Source organism: Microchirus variegatus, assembly GCF_963457635.1.
Source record: "Microchirus variegatus genome assembly, chromosome: 2".
Classification (NCBI taxonomy): domain Eukaryota; kingdom Metazoa; phylum Chordata; class Actinopteri; order Pleuronectiformes; family Soleidae; genus Microchirus; species Microchirus variegatus.
Window position 1 is genome coordinate 42,060,323 of NC_139803.1, and position 12,152 is coordinate 42,072,474.

Genomic DNA, 12,152 nt, shown 5'->3' on the forward strand with positions numbered 1-12,152 from the left:
GCGATAACGCATCCGATATATTCTTAAGATAACAAAGACCAACGGTCTAAAACACCTCCAGACTCAGGAATCCTGACTTCAGACCGACTTAATTATGCACAAATATATCAAGTACAAGGGTTTTTTTTAAGGACTTGTCTTTTTTTCCAGGTATAAACCAAACACACTCATGTCCGAGCCTCTAAAGTGCTGCATCTGCCTGGACGACTTCACCAACCCGGCCTCCCTGCCCTGTGGACACGGCTTCTGTCTGGCCTGTATCGGAGAATACTGGAGGATCCACGGGTCTTGCCAGTGCCCGCTCTGCATGACCCGCTTCCCCACCAGACCGCGGCTGAAGACGGGCCGCGCGGCGCCGGCCGAGACGGCACCGGCGGCGGCGGCGCCTTTGAAAGCCGGCGAGGTTCCCTGCGACGTCTGCGCGGCCTCCAAACGGCCCGCGGTCAAGTCGTGCCTGGTGTGTCTGGCCTCGTACTGCGACGCTCACCTGGAGCTGCACTACCACAGCGAAGACCTCGGGCGCCACCTGCTGATCGGCGTGGTGAAGAACCTGGAGGAGCCGGTGTGCGGCGTGCACGAGAAGCCTTTGGACCGCTTCTGCAGGAGCGACCAGACGTGCATCTGTGCCATGTGTGCGCAGGCGGAGCATCGAGGTCACCACATGACGCCCATTTACAAGGAGGCTGCGAAGAAGAAGGTAACGTCCGATCAAAGCTACACAACTTTGAATGTTTCTTTAATTCCTCGACAAATTTAATTCAAAATCGGCTAGGAAACTATAATTTTTCATGAAATGATGATGTTCTCAAAAGTCTTGTTTTGTCCACAAACCAAATTTTAAAGGTGCATTATGTAATAAATCTAAAGCAACTAAAGGCCATAAAATCCTCCTAATATGTCACAGAGACTCAGGAATAATGTTCATATAACAAACTGAACTCACCAACAACAACAGTACAGACAAAATATTTGCATTAAAAAATATATATTTTGCAGACTGCAAATCACGTTTATGTTTTGAAATCATGTTTTGGCGTCATGTGGCGCCACCTACGGCCATCTACCAATCATTGCAGTCAGTAGAGTCTCAGCATTCCCAGTTACGTCAGAAAAACGAAAACTAAAAGAATTTGAATGTAGTAACTGTTTTTGGCCACATTCTTACATATGGCGCCTTTAATTATCTTTGTTGTATGGAGCAAAGGAACCAGAGATTATTGACACTTAAGAAGCTGAAAAAAATCTCAAAACGTGTTTAAATCATGAAAAAACAAACAAAAAACATTAAAAAAAAATGTATTTAATATAAAAATTAGTTGACGGGTAATTTAGGAATGAATTAATAATCAATCAGTCGTTGCAACCGGACTAAACGACCACATCACAGTGAACATAACAGCACAGAATATCATCCAAGCTAAATTATTAAATTATAAAATCATTAAATGTTGATCATTATATGGATTTCTACCTAATTTAATTTGGATAAGGAAGGCTAGCACCAGGATTTCTGCAATATTTAATGAGAAAATCAAGAATAATTTTTAACATTTTTACTATTATTTTTTATCAGGAGTTCTTCTTTAACCTTAATCCCAGTTTATAATCCCAGAAAACACAATTTCCTCTGTGAAGATTAAAAAAAAAAAAAAAATCCCCCATTGTTTTTGTAATTTCTGCTAGGCCATGTTAGCAAAAACTGACAATCAGTTGTTCATAATTTAGCTTCTATCTGCTACCTTTATAGTAAATAAGGCAGCTAGCTGAATGCTAACATCACTAGTTCAGCTAAAAGGCTATCACCTTAAGCTCAGCTGTGGTGTGGGGCGTCACTGACACTTAGTGCAAGAGGTGGCTAGCAGAGGTTAGCTGACCTAGCAGACGCTAGCTGACCTAGCAGAAGTTAGCAAACGGGTCACAGCAAACTCCATAGCAGTTGTTGCTATAATGATGGTGGCACTGCGACTAACGAAAACAAAACAAAAACACTGGAGACCGGGAGAAGAGTTTTGTTTGGACGGTGTACTGTGATTTGAATATAGCTAGCATTGATAGCTTCAGTGAATGCTAGCTTTCTTAAAAAATGTGGCTTCCTTAAAGAAATAAAAGCCTTTTTTTGTTCCTGCCTTTTACAACACAAGAGGTCATAAAGGCCTCAAAATAGCCACTTAGCAAGTTAGCAAGTAACAGTAAAGAATTTGGCTTACCGACGCTCTTTAGTCTCCAGGAAGTCAGGAGAGGCAAACTGAGGGAGGCGGGGCTTGCTGGACACACAGGTGAAACACATTAGGGCGGGTCAGTGTAATCATTAGGGTAGGATAACGGACAAATGCCCCGTTTAGACAAAAAATAAACGTATTTTCTCTAAACTACACTGAAAGCTAAAGCTAACAGCGTGTTGTTGTTCCGCAGGTGAAGCTAAAACGGAGGAGGACGAAGCTTCTGCAAGGCATTCAAGAGCGACTGAGCAGAGTCGAGAAAATCAAGCTGTGCGTCGGACGAAGTGGAGAAAACTCGACGGAGTCGCGGGCGGAAAACAAAGAGCTGGTTCAGCAGCTGGAGGAAGAAATCTGCGAACTTCAGAGGAAGAACTCTGAGCTGGAGCAGCTCTCGCACTCCGAAGACGACCTACGCTTCCTGCAGGTCAGTGTAGCACCGACTGAAACCCAAAACGTAAAATCATCGTTAATCACGATGATTCTTTAACAAAGTTCTGACCTTTTCTTTCCACAGAGATTCCTTTATACGTCTTAACGGAACACGACCGAGCAAAGCTACTGGGATACGGGTTTTTCATCGCAAAACAACGGCTTGTAACGCACTCCTCCACTCACGCAAAGCGTGACAAGAAATCTACGGTGGCCTTCACGTACCAGGAAATGACGTCAGCTTTCTTTCTTTGCATAGCTAGCTCCGTAGAGCAAAGTTGTTTCCAACAAGAGGATGACGGTGCATTCCATTTACATCGGAAGTGGGAACTGGGAGTGACGTTATCTCTGAGATTGACCACGTTCCCCTCGGGAAAGAACAAGGATGCTAACGTATCGCCGGCTAGCTACTGTAAGACGTCGTTAGCGATGACGGTCGCTAACCTTTGATGAGACAGACGTGCAATTAACAGTAAAAGTATCCGAGTTTTTATGATCGATGAGTGGCAGCCATCTTGGAATCCGATGTAGGGGTTTGATTTCAGAGGTGGAAATCCAAACATAAAGGGCTGTTCCGGTTAATATTTCTGACTAGGAACTCAGAAAATTAAAAGCAGTTAATCTCAGACATTTCCTTGCTAAAATGTTGGAGATTAACAAACAAAAGTTTTCAGGATTTTTTCCAAGTCTTTTTTAACTTTCTTACGGAAAAGCAGAAAAACCGAGTTGAGCCAACCCCAGTCGTGCTAACCTTACCTATAAACTCTCCGACATTTTACAAAAAAAATGTATGTAAAAAATAGTGCTGTGCAAAAGGTTAACGCGACTGACCAGAAAATGACTCGCATGACGTCATGTTTACGTGTTGCGACACTGGAGTCCAGGCACCGTTTACGTTAGCTCCGTTAGCTGCATTAGCTCCTTTTAGAGCAATTAGCGCGCCTACAGTGGAACTGGAGCGGTCTGTTTATTAAACAAAAAGAGCAGCGCTACAAATAACCAGCGTACCTGTGTACTGCGTATGTTTTTTAAAGTTTGGCGTTACTTTAGAGACTCATTTATAACAATCGGGAGTCACGTAAACATGACGTCACGCGCGTATTATTAACAATAATAATAATCATGAACTTTTGTTTTTTTTGCACAGATTAAACAAAGTGGTAAATAATGAGTTGTTTGGATGCTAGCAGAGCCAGTTTTGCTGTTTGTTTGTTTTACGGATTACCACTTTTGTTGCTAAGCTAAAGCTAAGCTAAGCTAAGCTAAGCTAAGTGACAACCAGCTCCATGTCCCAAAACAAGTCCATCTGAATGTATTTCTTTTTAATTAACATCGTACCTATCACATATGTACGAATAATGATATGCTAATACATAATGTAACGATGTAAAATGTGACGAGTGCAAACATTATGGGATGTTGATGTTCGGGGAAGTCTGTGACTGATTTAAATGATAATGTGAGTTTATATGAGGTACAAGTATTTTGTCTTTTTTACCCACTGTTTTATGAATGAATGAATGAATGAATGAATGAATACTCGGTCAAACACTCTGTTTGTGTGAATCAATAAATGACGTCATATTTGTGCTTTTCATTCAGAACATGTACAAGCACAAACTTGCTCATTGGTCGCTGGTTTGAACCAACAACTCCCTGAAGTGATGACACTGATGGCTTTTAAATCAGAAATGAAACTTAAGAGAAGGAGGAAGAGAGAGCGCACACACACACACACACACACACACACACACACACACACACACACACACACACACACACACACTAGGTGGGAGTAGAGAGAGAGAGACTCTGACGGCTCTGGGATAAACGACTAAAAGGTAATGCTATAAAAATACTATTTCCTATTTTAAATTAAAGTATTTATAGTTATATTTCTGAGGTATTTGGTTTTACAGTGTATTCTGCTCTGTCGTCACTTTGTTCCTTAAGGCTTTGACATGTTTACCTAGAGCAGGTGTGCACACCTTACCTGTAGGTGTGTCACTGGTGTTTCCTGATCTAACATTTGTGTGGCCGACGTAATATAATTTACTTGTATGTAAATCTATGAGGTACAATAGAGATGTAGATCCAGGTGTTATAACGTAACACAGTACAAATACTATGTCGCCGTGTCCGTTCTTTACTTTGTTACTTGTATTACGAGCAACTTGTACTTTTGCTTTTACTACTACAAAATAACATCAGAAGAAGAGTTAGTATTATGGTCTGTATTTATATTTTTATTATTAAAATATATAGTAAAGTGTAAATATACTAATATAATAATAGTGTAAATATAGTGTTTATATATCAATGCAGTATTTATAGTGCTTTTCTGGTCTTGATGACACTGCTTTACACACGCGCTACAACGTGGGGTTACCTGTATTTGCTGTAGGACACGTATAGACGAGCAGTGCCAGGAATTGAACCCACAACCTTGCTCACTTTTAAGTATATTTTGTATCAGAAAATGACTTTTCATTAGTGCTGGGCACGTTAATAGCTCTTAGAAATAAGGGTCCCAAAAGTGTTCTTCTACAAGGGCTGAGGTTCTACCTGGAACCATTTGTTTTTAAAGGGTTCTTGGAAACACTAATGGTTCCAGTAAGAACCATTTTGATCCAGAGAACCCTTTAAAACCCCTTTCCTGAATAAAGGGTTTTAAAAGGTGGAACCTTTTTGCTAATAAGGGTTCTCCCATGAGGACAAGCCGAAGAACCTTATATGGTTCTACTTAGAACTTATATTTCTAAGAGTGTATGACACTGACTGTACTTAAGTATCAAAAGTAGTGCTAACGACGTCCATATTAGCGCACTGACCGAAAAGAGGCGTTTCACGTGTTGGTTACGTGACTGTTAAAATGAGTCTCTAAAGTAACGCTAAACAGCATCAACGTTAACGCACATTAACGCATGACACGTTTCCATGACGACTGACCGGAATAAAGACGCGCGTGACGTCATGTTTACGTGCCGGCGGCATCGGAGTCCAGGCTAGGTTTACCAGTTTGCTCTGTTAGCTGCATTAGCGCCTTTATACGATACTGCGTATATGTGTGCCTCTGTTTTTAAAGTTAAGTGATATTTTAGAGACTATTTCAACAATCGGGAGTCGCGTAATCACGCACATCACGCACGTCTTTTTCGGTCAGTCATCATGGTAACGTGCCATGCGTTAACGTTAGCGCGCCTAGCGCTATTTTTGATACTTAGGTACAGTCAGTGTCATGCACTTTAAGACTTTTACTTCAACAAAACTAATTTTCCTGGTAAAGATACTTGTACTTTTACTCAAGTATCCCTACAGGGTACTTCATACAAGAGTCTGTAGAGTGAATTGCTAGCCTCGGTGAACTCAACCGAATCTGGCGAGGACCAACTACAGAATCTCCAAAAAATAAAATAAAGGGAGAACCAATCACAAAGGTGGCCTTAAAACGATGACCATGATAGAGAATCAACGTCTCGTAGCTAACAGCTAACATGGCGGCCACCAAAGAGCTACCAAACGTGTCAGATTGATGCTTTTTTGAAGCTAAATGTTAACTCGAGCATGAGTTGTGAACACGAGCCTCTCTGAATTGGTCATTGATCTTTTCTCTTTAGACAGATATGGCCTCAGCCAGTGCATCACCCAGCTCCTTGGAGAACTCTCTCAAGTGTACCATTTGCTTGGAAACATTCCAGAATCCTGTAACGACAGCTTGTGGCCACTCTTTCTGCAAGGAGTGTCTGGAGTTCCACTTCAATTACAACGACAGAGTGTGCCCCCTGTGCAAGACGCCCAATACCAGAAACTTGAATGTGAACATCGTCTTGAGAGAAATTGTCGAACAGCAAATGGAGATGATCCCGGAAGCAGAAGATGACGAAGTGGCCTGCGACATTTGTACGCCACAAAAGGTCAAGGCCGAGAAATCCTGCCTCGTGTGTCTCGCCTCGTATTGTTCAAACCACCTGGTGAATCATCGCTCAGCTGAAAGGCTGAAGGGCCACAAGTTGGTGGCCCCCGTGAGGGACCTGGATGAACGGGCCTGTCTGAGACATGGACGTCCGTTGGAGCTGTACAGCAGGACGCAGCAGAGATGCATTTGTGTTCGCTGTATGGAAGAAGATCCGCAGGAGGTCGTCTCCACCGAAGATGAATGGGAGGAGAAGAAGGTACAAAGTCTTCTTGTCATGTACTCTTCAAAGTGGAGGAGGATGTTTGGGTGTGGGCTCCTAACTTGCTTTGTTTTTGTTTCTTCCAGATCGAACTTCAAAGAGTGAAGAACGAATTAGGAACACAAATTACGCGGAGAGAAACAAATCTGCACAAGCTTAATCAATCTCTGCAGGTCTGCAAGGTAAGAGACGACAGACATTAATGATCCTGGACTGAAAAGTCAGAACTGGTAGAGCAGGTTTCAAACACAATGACAGTTTATTGACAGTACTGAAAAGTTATTATCGCGTTACGCCAACTTAATTATGCTTTGAAATGTCTTTCCATCAGGTCAGCTGACGTAGTCAAAACCAAACACATCATAGAACTAAGAACTTGAGAGAAATATATATAGAAGTGTGCAACCATGTATCAACGGCTACTTCTTCTTCTGGCTTCTCTTCTCTTTTTGCCCGATCTTACCCACAATTCACAGTTGGGCAGAGTCTGTTCCGATCAGCACTACTTGCGGGACAGTCGGTATGGCTAATTGGCACGGAAATCTGTTAGTGTGCGAGGGTAAAAGACCCGACCCGACCTCAGTCGCAGTCAATAAAACGTAATTTCTGACCCAACTGCAAACACGTGCGACCAACAGCCAATGAAAAAGAGTAGGTGGGACACCCATACCCGTCTTTAGAAGTGTGCAACCATGTATCAACGGCTACTTCTTCTTCTTCTTGTGGCTTCTCCTTTTTGGGGTCACCACAAAGGATCATCTGCCTCCATCTTGCCCTCTTGCTTGCGTCCTGGTAACCCAACCGTCCTCATGTCCTCCTTCACAACATCCATGAACCTTCTCTGTGGTCCAGCAGCTCCATCTTCAACATCCTGACATTAATTCCAACACCGTTTAGCCTGAGTTGTCCTTCGAACATTATCAATTCTAAGCCTTCCAGTCCTTGGTCACCCCCAACAAAAGAACTCTTCAGCAAGTCTTGTAGACCATCCTTTATCGTTCTGTCATGCATCATCAACAGCTGCTGGAAATATCTATTTAGGTTCTCAACTTGTGCCTCCTCGTCCTACTGCGGTGGCCTGGACCTACAAGGTTTTTTGCCCGATCTTACCCACAATTCACAGTTGGGCAGTCTGTTCCAATCAGTACTACTTGCGGGACAGTCGGTATGGCTAGTTGGCACAGACATCTGTTAGTGTGCGAGGGTAAAATACCCGCCTCGACCTCAGTCGCAGTCATCCATCCATCCATCCATCCAATATCTACCACTTTATCCTCCACAAGAGGGTCGCGGGGGGTGCTGTGCCTATCTCAGCTGACATTGGGTGACAGGCAGGGTACATCCTGGACAGTTCCCCAGTCCATCGCAGGACCACATAAAGAGACAAACTCTCACACCTATGGTCAATTCACCTAATCCCCACATCACATGTTTTTGGACTGTGGGAGGAAGCCGGAGAACCCGGAGAAAACCCACGCACACACGGGGAGAACACGCAAACTCCTTGCAGAAAGGCCCTTGTTCCGAAGTTGTTCCAAACTGGGCTCGAACCCAGGAACCCAGGTCTTCTTGCTGCAAAGGCAAGAGTGCTAACCACTACACCAACCGTGGGCCCCCAGTCACAGTCAATAAAACGTCATTTCTGACCCAACTGCTAACACATGCGACTAACAGCCAATGAAAAAGAGTAGGTGGGACACCCATACCCGTCTTTTCCCAGCTTACTGCGCAAACAACAGCAACAGCGAACCGTTTGCCTAAACCTAACCTGTGATGTGTTCAGCTGGTCTCCTTTGGTTTGACAGATCACGTAGTCTGTGTAATCCCTCGTTAGGCGCAGTCGTTAAATAATGCGATCCCCAGTTGTCAGTCGGTTAGCGTGAACTCAAAATCGGTAAATGTCAAATGAACAACGTTTTATTGTCGTTCATTTCCAGGACCAGATCGAGAGCGAGTGGTGGGACATTGAGAATGTGTTCAATACTGTGAACGATGTTGTAGAGGAGGCCCAAGCAAGAGCTCTTAGGCCACTGAAAGACCGACGGGAAGTCATGGAAAATGAGTTTGACGATCTCAAACGGCAGCTGGAAGCAGAGATCGAGCGCTTTAAGGTGGCGATCGCTGAGCTGGATGCTGTAGCTCCGCTTGAGGATCACATCGACTTCCTACAGGTGAGGTGGGAACGTACCACTTTTGAGACAAGACAAGAGATTTTTCTTTTGAGCAGAACTTTTTAATGTTGGGTTATCTTCTCATGTTCCTCAGAAATACCCGTGTCTTGAAGACCCGGTGGCCACCAGAGACTTTGTGGAGCTGGAGTTCGACACATCACTGCGTTTTGGGACGATCAGGAAAACCACGGCGATTATGATGCGGAGTGTTCAGCAGAAGCTTGACAAGCTAACGTCACTTGGTAACTATTGAACGATTGATGATTTAAAGCTATTTTTTTTTGCCTAAACTGATCTAAACAAATTCATCTACCTTGCAGAACTTAGGAGAGCTCAAAAGTTTACAGGTGCGTGTGCATGTTTCTTACCTAACATCATTCTGGGAAGATAAACTTTCCTCTTTTCTTAACTCATACCAACTCATTTTAATCTTGAACAGTGGACGTGGAGCTGGATCCAACCACCGCTCACCAACGCCTCGTCGTTTCCGATGATGGCAAGGAAGTGAAAGATGGAGGGATAGACCAGGAGGTCGATGACGCACCGGGGAGGTTTGACATCTTTGGTAGCGTCCTGGGCGTCAACAGCTTGAGCTCCGGGAGGTCGTACTGGGAAGTGGAGGCCAACGAGAAGACCGGCTGGGACCTGGGCGTGGCGAGACGCGACGCAAACCGCAAAGGGAGGCTCTCGTTGAACCCCGGCCACGGTTACTGGGTGATCGTTCGCTACGAAGGCGATAAGTTTGCGGCTCTGACGGCGCCAGTGCCGCGCATGCTAACCGTGCAAGAGAAACCTCAGAGGGTGGGCGTGTTCGTGGATTACGAGGAAGGGGTCGTGTCTTTCTACGACTTGACGACTCGGTCTCACGTATACTCTTTCACAGAGTGTTCGTTCACCGGAGAACTTCTGCCGTATTTCAGTCCGCACCAGAAACAAGACGATACAAACAGCAATCCTCTGATTATTTCTGACAGGAGAAATAATCCTGTCTAGAATTATGTCGGGAGGAGTCGTCTCTGGGATAAGCTTTGGGAGCAAGGGCCAATAATAGTTGAGAGTAGAAAGACCTAAGTCTGTCACGTTACTGTAAAAAACACACAAAATACACATATATTTACTGAACTACATACCTGCACATAGGCCGTTATGAGTGGAGTTTGAATGTTCTCCTCGTGTACGCGTGGATTTTCTCAGGGTTTTCTGGTTTCCTTTCTAAATCCAAAAACATGCAGATTTGGGGATTAGGCAAATCGGGACACTGTAAACCATTAGCATTGAGTTAGCTCACTTATCTTTTTCAGCAACTTGGAACTATTTCAAATCACGCTAATGAATTAAACCACAGTACAAACAGTACTTTCAGGCACAGACTAAAACCTGTTGTTTACCTACATGTCCTGTTACCATTGGGCTAGCATAGCTGGGCTAGCATCCTGCAGCTTTTTTTTGTTGAGATATTAAAGCAAAAGAAACATTTACTATATCAACATGCATAACTGCTACAACTCCTGCTAGCATTGAATAGCATTGTTTCTTTTAGCTTTTAGCTTGTTTTCTGGACTTTTTTTTTTGTAACGACTCTTTTTTAGTTAATTTATTTAACCAAAGTATAAACATTTATCATACTACTATATCAAACTACTTTCAGGCACAGACTAAAATCTGTTGTTAACCTTCGCGTCCTGTTAGCATTGGGCTAGCATAGCTATTTATCTTGCAGCTTCTTTTATTGAGATATTTAAAAAATAATAATAACAATAATTATGCAACAAGTTTTTACTGTTAAATAAAAAATTCTATCAATGAATTACAAAACAGGCATTGTCTGTCTTTTTGAAACGGCTCTTTTTAAATGGTGGTATAAAAATAAAGTTTATGGAACAACACCTGTTGTTTGTATTTGTTATTATTAATGTAAGAAAATTATATGTATATGTTGATTTATATGGATAAAAAGGTGAAAAAGCCTATAAAATAACTATGTACAGATATTACAGCTTAGATAGATAGATAGATAGATAGATAGATAGATAGATAGATAGATAGATAGATAGATAGATAGATAGATGTCCCAATCAGTGACACAAGTTATTCCTGTTTACCTGTCGGCAGGTAAATCACTTGGGTGATAATTAAAAATTGTTTTGTATGAAGTGAAACTGAAACTGTTGAGCGTGAACAGAGAGTTGAGGAATTGACAAACTGATCGCACTCACATCACTGACAGAGGAGCGTCGCAGCTGCCGGCTACAGGGTAAGCTGTTGTTTAATGTTCCTGTTTTTATTATTTCAACTTTATATTTTGCACATCTGGATATTTTATAATGACCGGCAAAAACGTAATTAGTGGTTTATACCATTAAAACCAGTGTGTATATCATTATTGTTCATATTATTCACATATATACTATAGTTTACGCACATATTAAATGTTAAAAATGTCAGCAAAACTAGTTTCAAACCATACAAATATAAAGTAATCAAATAGTACATATAGTATTTCAGAATATATTTTGTTCATACGAAGACATTAAGTTTCGTGACGTTAATTTTGACGCCGATGCACTTGGCTTGGATTTTCCCCATCGTTTCCTTAATATGATAAATCATAACGTGTCCTTGGACATTTTCCACATCGCCACCCGACAACTCTGCTGTTTGTGACATTAGCAGTGTACAATATGTTCCCTGCCACTAGAGGGCAGGGAACTACTGCACATCCAAAAGTTACCATTCAAGGTAAATGAAAGTAATAGTGAAGTGGTGCCAAATACACACCCAAGAGTAGAATTTATGTATTTTTATTATAAAAAGACAGCTGAATCAAATTGAAGTCAAAATTCTATATATTTGTCATAAAAAAACAGTGCTGTATAGCGGCGTCAACATTAGCGCATGATGCGTTTCCATGACGACTGACCGAAAATACGCACTTCACGTGTTGATTACGTGACTCCCGATTGTTGAAATGAGTCTCTAAAGTAGCTAAACAGCATCAACGTTAACACATGACACGTTTCCATGAACAATGATTGGAAAAAAGATGCGCGTAACGTCACGTTTATGTGCCGCGGCACCGGAGTCCAGGCACCGTTTACCAGTTTGCTCCGTTAGCTGGGTGAGCTCCTTTAGCGCCTTTATACGCCACTGCGTACTGT